A 20,686-nucleotide genomic window follows, 5' to 3' on the forward strand; every position below is an offset into this window, starting at 1 on the left:
ATGGACTTCTCTATGATGTTTTTCAGAAATTATCTGTTTATTGTAAAGATGTTAGTTGATTCTCACAACATCTGTTTTGTTGGTATTGTATCCACTTTACAGATAAGGGGAAAAAGTTTTTGAAGGGGAAGAAAACAGCCCAATTCACTCAAATCCTACCTATGTAGCTAGAGTCGACCTAAATCCTGGCAGCAGTCCAGTTCATTTAAGTCTGCCTAATTTTGTATATTTATTTGTCTGGGGGATTCCTGGACCACCTGAAAGTGTTTGAACCCACATACCCCAGAGGAGTGCCCTTGCCACCTGGCTTAGGGGAACCCTGGGGAAAACCGTTTTCTACCCTTCTTCCAAAGCGAAGCCACTGTGCATCCAGGAGGCAAGAGCCGTGTGGCAAGCCAGGCACTGAGCTGGCCTGGCGGTGGGCTGGCTAGTAGAGGGACTGGGCTTTCAGTGGAGTTGTTGACCTCAGGTAGATACAGACACTTAGCCTTTTCTGTTAGTTTCCCATGATAAGTGAAGGTATCTAGCTTAAGCAGAAAGGATGCTCTTGGAAGGCCTCTGTCCACCCAGTAGAGAGAAAGAAATGCAGAGTTTTGTTGGAGCATACTTCTCCCTGCAAGTCCTCAGAGGTACCCCTCTGTCTCCATTCCATGTGTGGGGAAGCTAACTGCTATGACAGGCTTCTAAATGCATCTGGGTCAGATCTGACTTTTCAGTGTTGTTTTCACTTTATTAAAACTGTCTATATCTTTAAAATATAGCATCAGTTGACTGCAAAATATGGCATCCCCAAGTGTATGTTCAGGTATACCAGGTCAGAAAGTGGGGCAGGTATGACTAAGGGCTTCCTGCAAAGATTTTGGATTCCTGCAAAACTGTCCTCCTTTTGGCTTGCAAATCTCTGCCACCTTCAGTTCTTGTGTTCCAGTACCTAAAACGAATGAGTTAATGGTCCTGCAGGCAACTTTGTCTTTTAAGTATGCAACTCGTGTTCATTCCCAGAGCTGGCTCTTCTTGGGTGATATCCTTCTAGAAAAAATTGGAATGTGATCATGTAATTAGACACTACTGCATATGCACAAAGAGTGAATCTTAGCTCGTGCTTTCAATGGCTAAATTAGGAATGATTGTACAATCTTAAGTATAGTATTTTGCAATTACGTATAGTATTTTGTTGAATGCTCACTTTTATTCAGCCTTTTTTAACCAGAGAATTCTTATAATGTAAAGCTGAAAAATAAGAGCTCCCAGTAGAGATCCACTGCCCTTTTCCTCTCACTTAGGTCACCAGAGGGCTGTTACTTACAGATACTCAGTAGAGAACACTGCTACCTGAGCTGGTGGAGTAATTGCTGGTAGTAGGCTATTACTGCTGCAACCACTGGCCACTAAGAGGTGTTTCTGCTAGTAGTTGTGAACAGCAGCAGATGGGTTGAGTCAGTCAGAAGTCCAGCAGTTAACTCCAGGTTGTGGGAGTAGTGTCCTCTGGCAGTGCTGATGCATCCTGCAGGGCATTCTAACTTAATTTTTGTCTTTCCCACCTTCACACGCGCTTCTTCCATCTCTGCTCCTCTCAGCCTCTGTTGCTTCTTTTTTCTCAGTGCTGCTTTCCTGTATTTTAGGTCTTTTTATTGAGTCAGGTTGCTTCGTCTGTCTACAATTTGGAAGCAAGCAGAGGGGCGTGAGATTTCACTGTCTTGCTAGTGCTTTCCAGTGGTACCACCTGGGAGCTTTCTGACGACTCGGAAGAGCTGCTGGAGGAGAGACTTGTGAGACCTTTGAGGCCTTTGCTGTGAAGCACGTTGGCACGATAGGGGTGGAATGCAGAGCTGTGTAGGATGGAGCACACCCCATGTACCAAGCTCTTCAGTCTGTTACACTGATTTTCCGAGGGTCTTTTCTGCCTATGTGCAAACTGAGAGCCCCCTCTCCCCCAGATTTGGAGAGCGTTCAGGTGGGTGGTAGCAAAGGGCAAATCACAAGGGTGAGATTTTCTCCGGCACATTTCAAGGTCATCCAAGAGTGGTTTAAACTAAGTCGCTTGACAGCCAGAGTGACCTGAGAAGAGATGTGTGGCTCTGGTCATGAATGGTAACGCATTTAGCCACAGCAGTTCAGTTTTTCAATTGTTTTTACTTGCTGTTTTGGTGATATTTGGCAACTGCATTTGTTTTCTTGTAGATAATATATGTATTATATTAGGCCAACCACAATTGAGGAACGTGGCATTTCTGGTGAAGTGGTGGTAAAGGTTGGACCAGCAGTAGCGCGCTTCCTGCTCATATTTACAGCAGATACTTGGGGACACATGCAAACTACGTAAGAGAGGCTTTATTTACAGCATAGATTGGAGAGAATTCTGTCCTCTGAAAAGGACTAGTGCAGAGGTTTAGTGAATTACTCTAAAACTTACTTTGCCTTTTACTATGGCACTGCTTGTGCTGACTGGTTGCATGTACCGCTAGAGTGAGAAATACTGCTTTGCATTCAAGGAAGCAGATTTTCATGGTTGCATCCGGAAAAAATTGTCATAGCTGAAATAAGCAACATTATCAGCAATATCAGTTTTCAAAAATAATTTGTATTAAACTATTATAATTCAAGTTTGAGGTACGTAAGGTGCAGCCATATTTGGAGGTTCTAGTCAGCCTGTTGCATTGGTGATTATATACTGTGAGGAGGGATGAGGATTTGCTGCCTTGCCAGTTTTAATAGAGGCGAGGTAACTAATTCGATTCTGGATACTCTCATCATGATTTGCTTGAAGGTGTTCAAATTTGCTTGTGAAATAGTCCCTTCTGAGCTAAGGAGATGGAAATGAGACACTAAAAGGCTTTCTTGAAGTGCTTCCATGTTTCTCAGCTCAGAACATCACATTTGATATTAATATTAGGTACTGAGGCAAAGTCATCAGGTAGAAAAGGGAGGAAATGTAGAAATAGTAATTTTCTTGTGTGTTTCCTCAGGATGCTATTTTGAGGCTTTAAAAAAATTCATGCTTTGCTGATGAGGCTGCTGTAAATCGGGGAAGTGGCAGATGTAATTTAAGTCCCAGGGCCCTGCCCTAGAAGAGGTCCAATACTGGCAGCATACATATTGCTTATATGAAAGCGAACAGATGGATACATTTGGTCAGTTCTGCTGGGTTCATATGGAAACCTTCAGAATTTTTCTTACTATTTTGAGTGGAATACTTAAATCTGTTATCTGCTGAGAGTCTGTACTTGCCTGGGATGGGTGCTTTTGTAACTTTGAGCAGGGAGCATTGCCTTACTGTAGATGTTTTCAGGTCAGAAATGTTTATCTGACTGATGGAAGTCTCCCCCCATTCCCTCCCTCCCTCCCCCCCATACTCCAGGACCAATTCAGCTACTGGAGGAGTGAGCTGGATTTTTTTCAGCTTCTGTGGCATGAGAACTGTCAGCTGAGTCTTAATCATGGAGTTATTACTGGTAGTGAAAATGCTGGAAAGAAAAGAAATCCATCTTGCTTTTCAGACTCTAGATTGATTGCAGAGGCACGCTTTGGTTATTGTTGGGGTGGGGCAGGGAGAGGAAGGAGGAGATGGGGAGAACAAAAACATCATATTTTCTTTAATTAAGAAAAACACTAATTTTCTGATACTAATTCATGCTGAATTCTTGCTGACAGTTTTTGATGTTTTCCAATTCAAAACAACTGAAAGCAATCAAGTGAAGGGATAAGAATGGAGAATCAAAGAGGAGGGGTGTAGCTGTATTAGAAGAACACAGCTTGAAGTGTTAATACTTAATCGGGGGTCGGGGGGGGGGGGGGGAGGTGGAATTAATCTGTAATGCCTGAAATTAGTCTGACTGTCCCCATAGGTTAGTGTGTATATGTGCATGTGTGCACATGTGAAATGTTATCTATTGCATCAAAGAAAGGCTTTTAGAATGATTTAGCCATACCAAATTCTATCATACAGCTGTGCCAGCATCTGTATTGTCATCTAGTGTATAGCATATAAAAATATATACATTGAGCATTTAGACACTATCAATGACAGCTCTGTTCAGCATTAAAGTTCTTAAAGAAACTCACTCTTGCATTTGGAAGCATGTAAGAAATAGGATACTTTTATCAGCAAGTTTTAGCTTTAAAGCTTTCCAGGAAAGCTGTAAACAAAGCAGAAAGAAAAAGGAATTCTCTGATATTAAAAGCATTCTTCCTTGAAGATTGCACTTGTGCAAGTACTCATTTCTTTCTTTTTTTAAAGAAAAAACTGTCTTTGAACCATTAGTAACAACAACTTTCATTGAAAATGGGAGTTAGATAAGAAGAGTAGAAGCTGAGCTTATTGGGAGAGAGAAAGAGGGCTGCTTGAATTTGACAAAATAATTTCTTCTCTATTCCCATCTCATCCTCCTGAGCTGCATACTTCTCACAAAAGCAACTCCACCCACTGTTGTAGAAAATGGCCATTCTTGGTATCTTCTCTGGAGGTTTTGTTTTGATAGTGCTAGTACTAGTTTCGGGGATTAACATGAATAGCCCTATCAGAGTTTGTTAAGACGTGGTACCAATACAGAAAGATCCATGTATACTATTTAAAATACACTTGTTAACAGAGACTTAACTGTCATTTCATTCTCCACTGTTCATCACATTCACACATGTGGGATGGGCATTAACAGATTGAGCTACATCTTTTCATTTCAATTCTGCAGCAGTGTCTCTTTGCAGGAATATTTTATGTAGTAATAATTTTCTTTCTATTACAGATTTTCTAACTATGTTAATGGCAGTAGACTGGCCACAGAGACATTCGTGAGAGCTACCTTTGCAGTGACATTTAAACAATTTATTTGATCTTGCTTTAGCATACCTGCTCATGCCTTTTTTACTCTGTGGTCGACCTTAGGAGAACTTTGCGTATAACCATGGATCTTTCAATCACATTTAACTTAACAAAATGGTATGCAAATTTCTGTGATGTGTAATTTCTGAACTCCAGGATTTGCAGTGTATATGCTATCAGGTGGATGCCCCTTGACTGCATAGGCATGTTTGAGTAGCAGCTGCCTAGCAGCTCCAAGGCCAGCTGCAGAAGAGAGCGTGTCTTAGCTGAGGATGCTCTCCCTTACAGGTATGCAATTGTTGGATATGCCTTGACTTACCCAAAGCAGGAGGTGCTATCAATTTCCATTTTTTTGTGTGTATGATAATGGGAAAAGCAGAGCAGAGAAGGGTTGATGGCAAGGGGGGAGTTCTATATATCTCACATTTACCATGTTGTATTGGTCATCTACTTGTCATTTAGAGAAGCTGGAAGTTGTGGATTTGTAGCTGAAATGTGTTACTGGTGTGGGAGTGCTCTGGGCTAAAAGTCTAAAATGAGGACTTTTGCTTTGTGAGGTCATATCTTGTCCTGTGCTTGACATAGCTTTTCCCATACTGGACCATGTGTAAGAGTGCTCTTAGGATGAGAATGGTTAAAACCAATTACTACTGGCACTATAGTTATTAACACTTGTATCAGTTTCTATCAGAATCAAAAGTCATGGTGTGAAGTGGTGTTATAAAACCACCCAAGCCAAAATCAAGGAAACCGAAAGGCAAGAAATGAACTGAATTAATTGGCAAAAAATACATTTATCAGCTTGTTTAATATAATTCATGGAAATGAATTCTGTGAAATTTTCTTTCTGTGACAGCTGATTGGGTGGGAAAAACATAGGATTGCTGCTGAATGTTTACATTGACAGGAACATTCCCATTCATTAAAATAAAAATTAAAAATAAAAACCTTGGACACTAACATCATAGAAATGTGTGTAAGTGGGTTACCTGCTGTATTATGTCCCCTATCTAGGAAACACTTGGAGCACATGATTAATCTCTTCAGTTTCTGTTGAAATAATCAGTTTTTAAAACCCAAAAGGTAACCCACATGTTTTAAGTTTGGCTTTTTCATAAACATTTGTAGAATGAGGTACAACTTACTCTGCTGGATATATTTCATGCCTTTCCATTTCCCAATCCTGGTCATGAAAACAGAGTTATCGCCTTAGAAAGTTACGTGAAAAGAGAAAGCTGGTTGCTTGGATGGGTCATACAGCTGGCCTTAGCATGTGTTTGTGCACAATGTGTTGTTACTGCATTACTGAACTGGATTCTTTGTCCACACGTAATAGCCTGCCTACAAATGATAATAATCACGGTACGTGTCATGCTCAGTTCTCTATAGCACTGAAGATCCTCCGTTGAAGGGGAAAATTCAAGGCAATCATCAGTTCTCCTGAAATTGTCAGTTTTGGTTTCCATGTTCATACCAATTTAGTGTCTGGGTCTGATTTTTCCATTATCCTGCATCTTACATACAACTGTGGTTTGCTGTCGGAAATGAGTAGTCCAAGGATAAGACGAGGGAAAATCAAGCTTTCTGTCCTTGGGGTAAAGGAAATTACACGTAGTTCAAGTTTCTCAAGTGACAACATTCATTAGGCTGTTACTACAGATATCTGCACATAGGCACAGATAAGTTGGTATTTTCTGGGCACTTCCAGTAATAGAAACCTAAATCAATGTTTACAGAAGATGTTTAAGCTTTTTTCAGCGATTCCTTCACATGTAGCTTTTCTTTAAAAATCTTTGATGGAAATTTGAAATCAAAGAAAGCTAAACCGAGGGTCCACTATGAATTTCCTCAGACATTCTTCTTCTTTTGCCTCCTTCCTTTGGATGTGCATGCAGGTCCTGCTAAACCTGTACTCAACCCGTGTGTACTTTCTGGGTGCTCCCATTTGAGGTCTGCATTAGTACCAGCCCCACTGTTGCTGTGCAAAGAGCAATCTCTCTATCGAAAAGAAAGAAAACCCGGAGTTGAAGATACAAGTGTGGGGAGGGAAAAGATAGTCCTTTCCATTTATTTATTTATTTCCTTACAAGATTTTTGTTTCGCTTTTTTGGTTTAGTTTTATTTGTTTGGGCAAGTTTCTTGCCATTTACCTTTGCATTTGCATTTCCTATTGATTGGCAATTTTTAAACTGTTTATTGTGCTCTTTTGTTTAGCTGTTCAAGAGCTAAAACAAAAGGCACCAGGCCCTGTGAGGGACACATTTGCATGCGGCGAGCGTTGCCCGAGGAAAAAGTAATTGCTAATGCATATTTATGTGGCACAAATTTGCCATTTGTTTATGCATAAAATTATCAATAGTGCAGGGCGGCCCAGCCGTAGAAAATGGTGACCTTTTTAGCTTAATAAATAGAAATCAGCTGTTATTGTGAAGAGATCAGCCATTTATTCTGTGTTGAGGGACACTGTCGGGAAAATGTAGATTGGTGCCGGCAATATCATTAAATGGAAGGCCAGTGACCCTTTCGGTATAGTCTATTATACTTTATCTAATAGGGGATAAATGACTCTGGTTGGCAAATAGATTAAAAAAAAAAAAAAACCCACCCCTCTAGACTTCTCATATTCCTTTGCCATATGAACAGGTAGATATTGAGGAGATAATCTTGCACAAGGTGGCTGGTATTTTCAACAAAAAAAACCCCAACCCAACCCCCAAACCCACTCTGTTTAGACTAGTTTTGACTGTTGTGGTTTGCAGTGGGAAAAACAACCAGAGCCAGCCTATGATTCTTTCTAGTTCATGTCATCAAAAGCAATGTTCTTAAAGCCCCATACATGAATCATATTTTGGCTTGTGATATGAGATCTCATAGTTTGGAAGTAGAAGGGAGGGTCTTTTCTAAAGACAACGGGTTTTCAAAAATCATTATGCTTTTTTCTCATATGCATTCAATTTTTTAAAAGTGGATAAAAATGTGCCCAGTTATAATCCAAGACACTGAAGACCTCATCTGCCAATTGGTTACACAGGAGATGTAGCAGCAGTTTTCTTTATGCTACTCCACTAATTCACCTCAACCTTGGTGGGCAGGCTTAACACTTGAAGAGTTAAAAACTAGCAGCTGTAAGCCTCAGGAAGTTCTTGTGAAAATGAAAGTATATGCAGAAAACCTCATGTTTCTGTGTTTCTGTCATCCTATTCTCTATACGCACTGCACCATGCATAACTGGAAGCAGCTTCAACCACCCCACAGGTGAAAAGTGGAGGGATGTGAGTCACAGTTGACTGTAAATGGTTGGGTTTTCTATGCACGCTGTGTGGTGGGCTGGGTGTTTGATAATTTATCCCTGAGAAAGATCCAGCAGATGTTTGCGATGGCAGTATTTTACTTTGCAAAGGCTATGTTAGATTATGAGATAGCCTTAACGGCATGCCCAGCTAGGTGAGGTGAGATCCCACCCACCACCACTGTGGGACTGCCCACCTTCAGAAGAGGGAGGCTGGCCTCTACCCATCCTTCTTCCTTGTGCCTTCAGAAAGTCCTGCTGTTATTCTGTGCTGGAGAAGGGCTGATGAGAGTAATTTTCACAGTGGGATCGAGTGCACCCTCAGCAAGTTTGAGGATGACACCGAGCCAAGTGGTGCAATTGACATACCTGAGGGACAGGATGCCATCCAGAGGGATCTGAACAGGCTGGAAAAGTGGGCCTGTGTGAACTTCATGAGGTTCAACAAGGCCAAGTGCAAGGTCCTGCACCTGGGTCAGAGCAGTCCCTGCTATCAGTATGGCTGGGGATGAAGGGATTGAGATTAGCTCTGCCGAGAAGGATTTGGGGGTACTGGTGGATGAAAAGCTGGACATGACCCAACAATGTGCACCTACAGCCCAGAAAGCCAACTATATCCTGGGCTGCATCAAAAAAAGCATGGCCAGCACGTTGAGGGAGGTGATTCTGCCCCTCTACTCTGCTCTGGTGAGACCCCACCTGGAGTACTGTGTCCAGCTCTGGAGCCCTCAGCACAGGAAAGACACGGACCTGTTAGAGTGGGTCCAGAGGAGGGCAACGAAAATGATCAGAGGGTTGGAGCAGCTCTGCTATGAAGAAAGGCTGAGAGAATTGGGGTTGTTCACCCTGGAGAAGAGACAGCTTTGGGGACACCTTATAGTCGCCTTTCAGTACTTAAAGGGGCCCTACAGGAAAGATGGAGACAAACTTTTTAGCAGGACCTATTGTGGTAGGACAGGGGATAATGGCTTTAAACTACAAGAGGGTAGATTCAGACTTGATATGAGGAAGAAATTTTTTCCAATGATGGTGGTGAAGCACTGGAACAGGTTGCCTAGAGAGGCGGTAGATGCGCCATCCCTGGTAACATTCAAGGCCAGGTTGAATGGGGCTCTGAGCAGCCTGATCTAGTTGAAGATGTCCCTGCGTATTGCAGGGGAGGTCAGACTAGATGGCCTTTGGTGGTCCCTTCCAACCCAAACTATTCTGTGATCTATGACTCTGGTTTTGGGGGCTTTTCTCTGTTTGCTTACTAAAAAAACTATCATAAGCTAGTGTCATCATTACAGAAAAGACACTGCAATGTTTGTCATTGAGTGATGTCTTCCTGTGGCATCACTAAAGGGGCAGAGAGTTGAACAGGACGAAGGGACTTGCAGATTGTATCAGTGGAAGCCTCTTTGAGACAAGGTTGTGTGGAAGTTGTGGTCAGAGACTTTCGTCTTGAAGGCTGTTGATCTGTTTTCACCACTATTAAAATTCAGGTAAAGTTTTAAAAAATGAAATAAAAAAAAAGCACAAAACAAATTAGTGAAATATAATACAATATATAAAACATAGTATAGGATATATTATACAGTATGTGATATTACTCTGTGTAATAATGTAGGAGTCTTTGTAAGAATGTGTGCTGCAGTTCAAGACTTCTTCATACCCAAAATTTTGTCGCATATTGGGACAGTCTTTGGAAAGGGTTTCTTCAGTCTCCTGTTTGTGCTTTTCCATGTGTTTAACTCCTGTACACAGAGCTCTTGCCTGCTTCTGGAATGCTGCCCTCGCAGTCCTCCCAAATAATGGTCCCCAAACTGTGTTGCTGTAGAAACAAAAACATTGTAGGACATGTTAAGGAAATAGAGAGAAAGTAAAAAAAAAAAAAAAAAAATAGCTAAAAGTATATATTTTCTTAGGTATATCCTATGGCAACCATAGTTAAGATGAAATTGAATTTAATTGCAGAGTACGATCTAGGTTTCTTCACATGGCAACAGATTCTATTTTAGCTAGTTCTGTCACTCCACTCAAGACCATAGCCAAGAATCACAATTTCTGAAGTGTTTATTAATGTCTGGGGATTGCCTCATCTTCTCATTAATAAACAATTGTAATTATTTATAAATTGTAATTATAAGAGGTATTTTACCTTTATAAACACATTTTTATTTTTACTTCAACAAATTAATTAAGCTTTGCTTATTCCAAGTAGATTTGATTTTTTTCCAAAGGGTCTTTTCCCATACAGGTATCTACAGCTCTGTTGCTGGAAAGAAAAAAATCTTCCTCTACCTGTCAAAGCTCACAGCCAGACGTTAGCCTCAATTTTGTTTTTTCTTTTCTAACAGTCATAAAACAACCCTTTTGACATGTACTGTTTGACACCAACTAGAAAGTTTTATGTAGGTAAAATTAATGCTTAGAAAATTATTAAGCTTATTGCGTGCAAATAAACGGAGGGCCACAGTGTTGTAAACTAACCTGGATCCAGCTGAGATTGTAGCTCAGGATATTATTATTGTTGTTATTTTTACAGATGATGTTGTTGCTGCTGCTACATTTTCTTGTTGTATCTGTACCTGTTTAGATGCCTAGGCCTGGTTGTGGAAGGTACTGGGCTAAATACAGAGAAATGGAAAATGAGGCTGCTTCAAAAAAATCTAGAAATATACCTAGGTTTGTGGAAAACCCCAGAAGTTTTCTAAAGAGGAGTGGTTAATGTTCCAGGTTGCTGGGAAAGACAAAAATATGGTGGTGGTGGGAATATTTGTTTACTGTAAACAAGCGTTTCAGGTCTGATCATCCTCTGACCTGCCTTCATTGTCTCGGGATCTCATACTAAGCACGAGTGAGTGGAGTGGGGCTCCTTCTTTCCTCAGCTCCTGGTGCTTCTGCTGTATTAATAATGTGTTGGTTAGGGAAGGAAGACAAAGGACAATTTTCATGTTGTACTCATTAGTTGATGAATGTTTAATAAGATAACCAGCCTGCCACAAGAGTTAAGCAATTCATATTTTCTGGTTCTTTGACATGCTGGTAACCAGGTAGTCTGATAGGTCTTTTTTTAAAGGAAATTTTGATGACCTATTCTCACTGAAGACTGACTTTCCCCCTCCCCCTCCTTCAACATAGATTTATTTGAAAAGCCCACAGAGATATTAATCTTACTAGAGCAGAACCTTATGTTTGTGGAAATTTTTACACAAAATATAGAGAACACACTTCTGTTTGCTCATCTGATCAAAAATAATATAGGAAGTGGAGGTTTATCTTCACAAAGTTTGCCTGCATGCAGACCTCAGTATGAACCAGGGATGGTTGTCTTTTGAAACCTCACGCTCCAGCCTGCTCTTGGTGGTAGTCTTTTTTTGTGCTGTTGCTTTTCGTGGAGTGCTCTCAGAGCGTTAGGACTGGCAAAGTAATGCTCTTGAGTTAAACCAGTAGAAAAGTGCCTAGTTTTATATAATGAGGTTACTGATTTCAGAATTTGGTTGGGTGTGTGTGTTTTGTAGTTTAAATGAAATAAATTCCCATTTATTTTTATTCATACATATGTTTCATACTACAAATGATTTGTTTTGGTTAGACTAGATTGATATTAGTAACACAGCTTAGGGATGCAAAACCTGACTGAAAGGGCAGCCACTTCACACCTGAGATGGTGAGGACTTTGGCTTGTGTGAACTTGATGTGTCGTGTCACAAGCGTGGTCTCAGACTGGCTTATGCAGCTGTGTTCATGTGATCCAGCTAAACAACTGAGTATTTATGCTGTCAAATCACTGCTTTGATGTGCCCTTGGGAGTCACATGAAACTTATTTTCCCAGTTTTGTAACCAGGTAAGCTGAGGCACAAAGCTGGTAATGGGGAGCCTATGGTTAGGCAGGGCCAGCTGAGTCAAACAGCACAGTTGTGCTCTTCCATGCAACAGTGTCACAGGCCTCTGCAGAGGGGTCTCAGCTCCTGCCTTATGTGTCCAACGTGTTCACACCTTGTGCCTCAAAACACTTCTCCCCCACCTCTGCCAGCAGACTGAAGGCTTTGGGATGAAACATCAGCAGCCACAGCTTTTGAGCTGTGGAGGACAAGGTGGGGGTTGGAAAGTCATGCTGGCTGATGTTAGTTGTGTAAGTTCTGGGCTTTGCCACACCTAGGGGAGATGCCACTCTGTCACCTGTGCAGGAAGCTCAGGTGCAGCTTGGAGAACCTTGAGGCAGGGATCTAAGTCACAGAGTAAGCATGTGAGTCACCCTCCTACTTGCAGGGTGACAGCTGAGAGCAGAGGCAAATGCAGAGTACTTCTTGCTCCCAGCGACATGCTCGCACCACTAACCATGCTAAACGGGCTAATCATGCAAGCATGTTAGGCTGGGGATATAAAAAAAGAACCGGTGAGTGCAGGTTAGCTGTTTAAACACTCAAGAGAAACAGGAACATATAGTCATATCTTTCTCCTAGTTCAATCTTTGTATTGATTTATCATGATAAGAGGTGCCGCTTTAGTTCTAATAATGCTTACTTTTCTTTTCTTTTCTTTTTTTTTTTTTTTTTCTGCTATTACATATTTCTATGGCAGCTTTTCCATGTGATATGTTTTGGGTCACACATTAATTTACACCAGCCTCTGTTCTGCAAAAAAGAGTTCACGAACTAAACAAAAAGAAACGGGGAGGGGGATGTCTAGCAGAGCCCAGGCTTTTGTTTCATGTTTTGGATGTATTTTCTTTTTAGAATAAAATTGTTGATATGCATTTGCTTTTATTTTTCTAGCCTTCCTCTTGCTGATGACCAGGTTCCTGTTTGATCCTGTTTACAAGCTTCCGAAGATTGAAAATAACCCCAACTCCTCTGCATTGGGTAGGAAAACAAAACCATATAAAGACGTACGGCAATTACTCTGGAGGGCTAGCAATATGGAAGAGTACTATTGAAGGAAGAGCTTGTGGAGAAAAAGGAGAAGGTTACTAGGTTACCACAAAAGACATTAGTGTACACAATTTTTCTCACCCACTTTTTTGGACTGGGGAGAAGGGGGAGGAGTGGGCATATATCAGCAAGCAAATAAGGATATTCTTCAGCATGTGTATTCCCAGTGTAAATGTTTTAAGTTTATCTATACTTTCTGTTACTCATTCAAGCTGCTTTGCAGTTCTATTTCAATCTATTCAAAACTCCCAGAAAGATAACTGTAAAAGATTTTGGGGTTTGTTTTTTTTTTTTTTCTTCCTTTCTTTAAAATTTACTGGCAAGATAAAGAATTTTCCCTAAATTGCTACACACTTGTGGTTATATGTGCAATATTTTAGGGATATGTATACTTACGCATCAATATTACAAGTAGTGCATTTTTACAAATACTTTATAAAATGACATTTATTGCAGTTAGGGAGAGTGGTTGGGGAATAATCTGGTTTAAAAGTTGTTGTTGGCCTGACAGGAGACTCAGATGCAGGTAATCCCACAGTTGATATGTCTGCTTGATCCTGTAGTATTCTTTGTACTTAACCTGAACAGTAAATGTTTGCAGAATTAAGGTTTCAAAGGCAAGCACCTCCTTTTGGTAGCATGGTTTTTATGTTGTTATTGTGGACCTTAAGAAGAGTTGAATATGTCAAATGCTGTTGAGTGTGATGAGTTTGTCGTAGGGTTAGGCTTCACCTAGTTTGACCAGGTTGCTATCATAGCTGTGTATTCTGGTATAATTAGTGTCTTTGCAAGGGGAGTGGAAATTGCTACCACAACAGGATTAGAAATGCAGCCACAGTGACAAATAACACCTATGTCCAGTTTTCATGGGTGAAAATGAGCAAAAGGTGTGGAAGGCAGTGGAGACCCAGGGCCAGTGTAACTGAGGATTTAGGGCCAACTCGGGAACAGCCTTCTTGATTTCAGTATGATTTTGTCCACAAGTAGAGGGCTATTCTACTTGTTCTTGTTGGGACAAAATTTCTAAATAAGTCTGAAAGCAGGATTATATGATTGAATGATAATAGTCTGGTGTAAATCAGTGCTCTTCTGCTTTGTAGTGAGGCATTAGACACGTGTCTGAGAAGACAAGTCTAAGTCATGGCATTTTAATATGATTCATTAAGATACAAAAGTTTTATGATTCACTTTTCTCCTTCTAACTGCCAGAAGTCAGTTTTGACATTCTTGTATTTTTTCCTCTTCTAAGTAAGCTTATCAGAGAAGAAATCACTAAGTTACCAGCCAGTGCTTAATAATCAAGGAAGTGAAACTTCTAATTTAGAGGAAAAAAAGAAATCCTTTGCTGAGCTGCTGAATAATTTTTAAATAATAAAAGCTTACCATGTACTGGGCAACTTAATTCTTTTTTTTTTTTTTTTTTTTTTAAGGCTTTCATTCTGAGAGGGGTCACTAGCCTTTGAGAATTGAGCCACTTTGTTGACAAATCTGTCCTCTAAATTGAACAGCATTAATTAGAACTTTATGCTGCCGATTCTTACTTTTTAATGTGGGTGGTGGTATCAACAAAAATGTCTAATGAATTTGATTGAAGATGATTTTAAAAGGTCTGCCACCTGTAGATAAAAATGTGCATTACTACACATGGTAATTATCAAGACTGAAGGCCGTGACATGATCTATTGACCTTTTGAAATCAAAACACTTGCTGTAAAAAAAAAAAAAAAAAAAAGGCACAGATTTCTCCATCTATGTTAATATAGGGCATGTCTGTATATTCAACTATACCAATACACTGTAATATATCTAGGGGGAAAAAAAGATAATTTGGATTATGTTAGACCCAAGTTTCCTGTCTTCTCCTCTACTGGCTTGTAAAGCTCTTGCTATTCTTGTATGTGTTGAGGGATCTTTTTTTGATCTAATGAAATAGATTGCTAAAAACATTCAGGTGTCTGAGACAGCAGCAAAACATCTCTAAGCCATCCTAAAAAAAATAAACTAGTTTTGTGCATTCAGGATGAAAAAGAAAGTGTACAGGAACAGATTTCATCTTCAGGCTTTCGATAGGGACATTTGCAGTAAGGGAGGGGAGCAATAACCCAGTAACTATCATTGTAAAAATTATGAAAAGCACTTTGATGGTCCTTTTTAAAGTCAGTTCACTAAACAGGGGCCAAAGCTAAAGCCCGAAAGGCAACTTGTAGTTTGCCATTAAAAACCTCAGCCCCTTGCTGCTATTTGCAGTTGTGAAGGAGTGCTTCTGCATACAGTAATGGTGAGAAAAACTAAAGGGAAATAAAGGATGCGAATGAAAGATTTTCTGTTTTCATGTGAGTACTTGGAACACCAAGCAAGCGAAGAAGCAGCTATTTTAGCTAAGCTAATGTAATAGAAGACCATTGCACCCAAACTGTCTCAGCAGAACTTCCTGCATAATTAGATTGTAAATCTTCTCAACTGAGGAAGTTTTGCCCAGGGTCAGATTGTCTAAGTAATAATCCATTCTACATAAATTAGAAGATTTGAACTGCTGGGATACATTATTACGTTAGTTTTGGTTTTTATTCCTAATATAACTAAGGAGAACAAATGCAACATTTCTTATTCTTTTCTTCTTTTTAATTATGTTATGTCTCTTTAGCTTTCGATTACCTCAGAAGGCCTTTCCTGTAGGTTTTTGGATTTTTCCTGAGCAATGATGATGAAGTTGCCATCTAGGCAAATTAATACATTTTTAATATACTTTAGAAAGTGGTACCACAGAATCCTTTGGCCACCAGATTCTGTGATATCACTGCCTCAGTGAAGCATTTAGTCCGAGATGATGCTGCCCTTTTTGTGCTGCTGGTTTTGTGATGCTGAAGTTTTACCTCCCACTATGGCCCCCTTGTTCTGCAAAAAACAGAATTGCCATCTTCAGGGTAAGAACTAATGGATGAAAAATAACTAATAACTACTTTCAGTAAGCAGGTTTAATTTTTTAATTAAATTATTTTCTTTGAGAAAAGAAAGATTGTGGGTGCTTGACATGCATATACAGCTATATGTAAAAGTGAGAGCGGTAAATCCTGAGGTCATTATTTAGGCAAAAATTGCCATTGAAACTTGAGTATTTGATCTGCTTGAAGGAAGCAAAGTTCACAGTGTAGCACAAATTAATTTGTATGGACTTGTCAGGTTTTTGGGGGTTTTTTTTGTTCTACATTTGACTTTCACTATGAAATGGAGGAGTGCCAACTTTTCAGGAGAGCCTTTGGGACTTACAGCTTTTGGACTAGACTCTCAGGATGTCTGTGTATACTCCGCTGGTGCTAAAAACCAGAGAGAGGAGATTGGAGGGGCTTGAGTAAGTGCTCATGATGCTGCAAGGCTCCCTGTTCCTGGGGCTACTTTGGGCATGCGCCAACTCCACAGTCTCCGTCAGATCCACATGTTAAAGAGCTAGACCTGCATAGCAGTAGTAACTGGTGGCAGGATTGCAAAACCAACTTGATCTAGCTCCGTGTTGGGTTGTCTTTTTGTTGTTCTTCTATTTGCAAGCATTGAGAAAAATGTGATATGAGGAAAAGACTGGCTTCTGTCATTAATGATGTCTTTATCTATCTGTCCTTACTGAAAATTCATACATGATATTGTGGTAATTTTTTTTTTTTTTGGAAAGAGAAGGTGGAAACTATCTGGGATTGGGGAGGTGTTGAACGCACTATTTCCCATCTATTTCCTGTGGTCAAGAGTAAAAAAATTTAAAAATGGAAAAGATAATTTCGCATTTTCAAATATGTGAGTATTTTGATTATTTGATGGCAGCTGTGTGAGCTTAGCTGCCTGATGAGTCTGTGGTCAGCCTACTCTGCAGAGCACTGGCAAATAAAGGCAAAGCGTAAGTTTTGGTGGAAAGAGCAAGTGCTCTCAAAGGTCCTGGAAACAGGGTTACTCCCAGACTCAAGGATGTGTGGTCACCCTTCTCTCAAATGCTGTGCAAGCAGCAGACTTCAATAATTTTGTAAATTTTTCTCTTTTGCTGTGAGACACCAATGGATGTGAAAAAGGAGTAACACTTCAGAAAACATGGGGAGCGGGGGAAGATCGGTGAAAGCCTTTTGAAACTGGTATTTTGGGGAAGCACCAAAGCATTCGGTTTGCCCCTGGAAACATACAAGAGCATAGAAGATCACTGGACTTCGGGAGATAAAACATATTTTACTTCCACTTAAAATCCAAACTTAGTCTCGTTACTGCCATTATGATCTTTATCAAATTACTTTTATGTATATAAAATTATTATTATTATTATTTTTAGTTACTTAACAGCAAGTATAGCTGTGTCTTTTCTCAGGAACATCAGATATAAAGAAAATCAGAAATCAGACCTCAAGACTACTTTTGAGGCAGAAATAATCCAACCATTATTTCTGGTGTAAAAGGTTTGTGAATAGCATCATTTGCCTAGAAGCTGTTTTCCAACCTAATAACTCCCGGAATAATGACCTAAAACTGTTTCCAAGAGGATTAAGGCCCATATAACTATTAGGAAGTATAAGTTTTTGAAAAAGCTTCCTTCTGATTGGCGGAGAGGTGAGTTCTGATTTAGGTTAAAGCTGCTTGCTTTAGGAGAATCAGTTTCAATTTCTCTGAAGTCAAAGGCATTGAAGTAATCCTCTGAAGAAGGGTTGTCTAAGGTTTTTTTTTCTTTCTTTATATAGATAATATATATGTGTATATATAGATATTACTTATTGCTATAATGACCTCAAAGATGGTCATTTAACTGGGTTTTTAATCCATTTGGGAGGGGTTTTTTTAATCTCCTGCTTTAGTTTGCCGTGGGCAAAAACCGTTCAAAATGGGCTGAGATTGCAGCTGAACACTTAGCTTGTTGGTTAATCATCACTTGAACACTCTTCATTGGAGAGACCACAGAACAGCGAATTTATTATCTCTAATGATATTAGTGTGTTTTTAAGGTTGTGCACACATATGCGCTTTACTCTTTTTAATTGCTTTTTTTTTTAGCTAGTGTGATCTTTAAAGGGGAGGGAGGCTCAGGATGACTTGGGAATATCCGCTATACAGGAGTCAGGCATTAAGGGTTAGAGGAATGCATGGACTTGCAGCTGTATCTGTTTGATAAAGAGCTGCTTAAATTGGCAAAACTTCCCAGCCATGCATCAAAATACTGGTGACAGAAGTTCACTGCAGAAAGCCTGTGTATTCACACTGAAATGGCTGTTAACCACCTATTGTTTTTCACCTTCTTGAAATAATAGGAGCTAATGCCTTAGCTTCTGGCTGAATCTCAGAAATGTCTCAGCAGATCACCCTGTAGTCCTGAAATCATCAGTGAGTTCAGCCAGATTTATCCTAGGTTGCCTTCCCTGACAGCAGTCAGGATTGGTTTACATCTGTCCCAAGAGCATACTCATGTAAGAAGGCGAAATAAACATCTGGCATTCGCGAAGTGAAATATAATTATTTGGTTTATTTACCTGAGGAACTAGTATCACCAGCCATTCAGAAATTTGTAATAATATGTATATACTGTATTAAATTTGGCCTTTAGATAAGTTTGGTCTCGTGTGCAATTTAAAGGTGGTTTAGCAGACCGTCTCACTAATAAGGTAACAGTAAGATTTGGCTGTCAACTGAGTTGCTGTAAAACACAGGGCCAGTTTTGTGGGACACTGAAATTCATCTTTAAAAAAATGCAGAAGGGATTTAATCAGTGATGGTACTTAGCATGCAGCTGAACTGGGCCCTGTTTTGAAAAAATTGCTCTAAATTTTTGCATTGGTTGACTATAGACACAATAGAGAAAGGCAAAGAAGTGTTTGCTGATCAGATATATGGCCAAATTCTTCTTTCTGATGCAGGACGCACACTGCCAAAAATCTGATGGATATGCTTATGAAAGATTTTTCTGGTTCTATATGTACTATAAATATATTCCACATGACTTTAAACAAAGCTCTCAGTTATTTCAGTAAATCACAAGCCACTAAGCTAGATCCAAAGAAGGTGAAGCTCTGAATAAAATTCTTTAACATTTTATGACTTTGAAACCCTGCGTTAGAGTATATTTTCTTATTAATTTTTGGGTTTGATGGTGTCAGTTGGGTAAGCATTGAAAAGATAGGCAAAATTTAAGGGAAAAAATATTTTCCTAAAGTTCTCTTGTTATAGGTAGGCTAGCAGACAGGGAGAAGAAATTTCCTTTTTTTTCAGTATTCTAGGTTTCAATGTGTAGTTTTATTTAAAATAAATTAAGGAATACTGTTGCTGAAGATGTTATTTCATGTGACCAGGTTTGGCAAACTGCTTGCCTAGTGTGAATATGAGTCTTTCCTGGATTTGAGAGGGAAAAAAAAAAAATCTGTGCTCCCTCCACTCCTGGCTGTGGGACTGAGGGTGTGATTGTGCACTATTGTCTTCCCAAGCCCCTAGGAAGGTCTGTCTGGTGGCTCTGGAGTTCCTCAGAGTGACTCCAAACAGCACTAAAATGAAATCTGGCTATTGCCTAACTGGTTTCTCTTCTTGTTTTGAGAACTCTGCATTTTAGCGTTACAATTAAAAAGTTGGTAAGAGTGAGTAAATTAGCTGCAGAGGGACACAGTTTGGTAAACCTAAGCAGTAAACTAAAAGTAGAACTACAGGGATTTTCCCTGTTGCAGCAACAGGTTGCTGTAGTTCCTCCCCATTTCTTTTAACCCTAACCACCATTATGTAGTCAGGTATGAGAGTAAAACAAAATTAAGAGAGTGAATGCTTCCCCCACAACAGCAACTTGATGTTTCCAATGGCAAGTGCAGTTTTGTTCTGAAGACGGGTGATACAAATACAGTATTGTCCCACTAGGTTACTTGGTCCCTTGCTCATAGACCCAGAATTACGCCGCCTTGTTGTACCTTTTGCGCATATACGAGCTTTTATGCTTCCTCGCATTGCAAATCTGGGAGAGTAAACAAGAGTCCTACTCCCTGCCATGCACTGTCTGCACAGCTGCCACATGCCAGATCGTGGTTTTTGCTTTTACCTGTGTAAGAGTGGTGGAGATTACTGCGTTTGGGAATTGGAGAATTTCGGGACAGCTGGAGTGCACAATATGGTCAGGAGAAGCGTATCGTGGGGGCTCTCATGGAGGACTAGCAGGGGGGCAGTCATAGCAAAGCTGGGCTCAAGCGCCCAAGAGCTCAACGAGCACTCTGCATCCCTCTGCGAAGGTACGGAGAAGAAATACTGACATCCTGCAGCTGCTTTTCAGTGAGCCACTGCAAACTTAGAGGTAAAAGGTGAAGACAAAAATTTCTTACAGTCCAGTGTTTTGTGCCTTTCTCTTCAGAGTAGGGTACATAAGATGAGGACCATGTCTTGACTGACATCTGGGGAGTGAGGAGTCCCCACCCTTGGAAAATTAGGCCTCCTTGCAGCATCCTCCAAACTAAAGCACCTGAAGCCTCCAGCTGCTCCTGGGTCATTGGATGGAAGCTTTCCTAAGGAAAAGGGAAAGGGGAGTCCAGCAACTGGAAGTTGTGAGATGGGAGAGCTGACAGCTCTGATTTCTGCACCTTTGAAAGGGTTAATGCCGAGGTGCTCTATTGTATTAATGATGGTTGTTTCTTCGCAGAGCCCGTTGGGCTCTTTCAGGGGCCTCTCAAAACAAT

General features: G+C 40.2%; 1 protein-coding gene across 1 annotated transcript in view; it reads left to right on the forward strand.

Annotated features, from left to right (window-relative positions):
- The first annotated feature begins 12,869 nt into the window (after window positions 1–12,869).
- Window positions 12,870–20,686, forward strand: part of SOX5 (SRY-box transcription factor 5) — a 493,077-nt gene continuing 485,260 nt past the window's right edge. Inside the window, exon 1 of the mRNA XM_074144406.1 lies at window positions 12,870–12,956. The gene's annotated coding sequence lies outside the window, so the exon portion shown is untranslated. The remainder of the gene's footprint in view (window positions 12,957–20,686) is intronic.

Source organism: Numenius arquata, chromosome 2 (assembly GCF_964106895.1).
Source record: "Numenius arquata chromosome 2, bNumArq3.hap1.1, whole genome shotgun sequence".
Lineage (NCBI taxonomy): Eukaryota > Metazoa > Chordata > Aves > Charadriiformes > Scolopacidae > Numenius > Numenius arquata.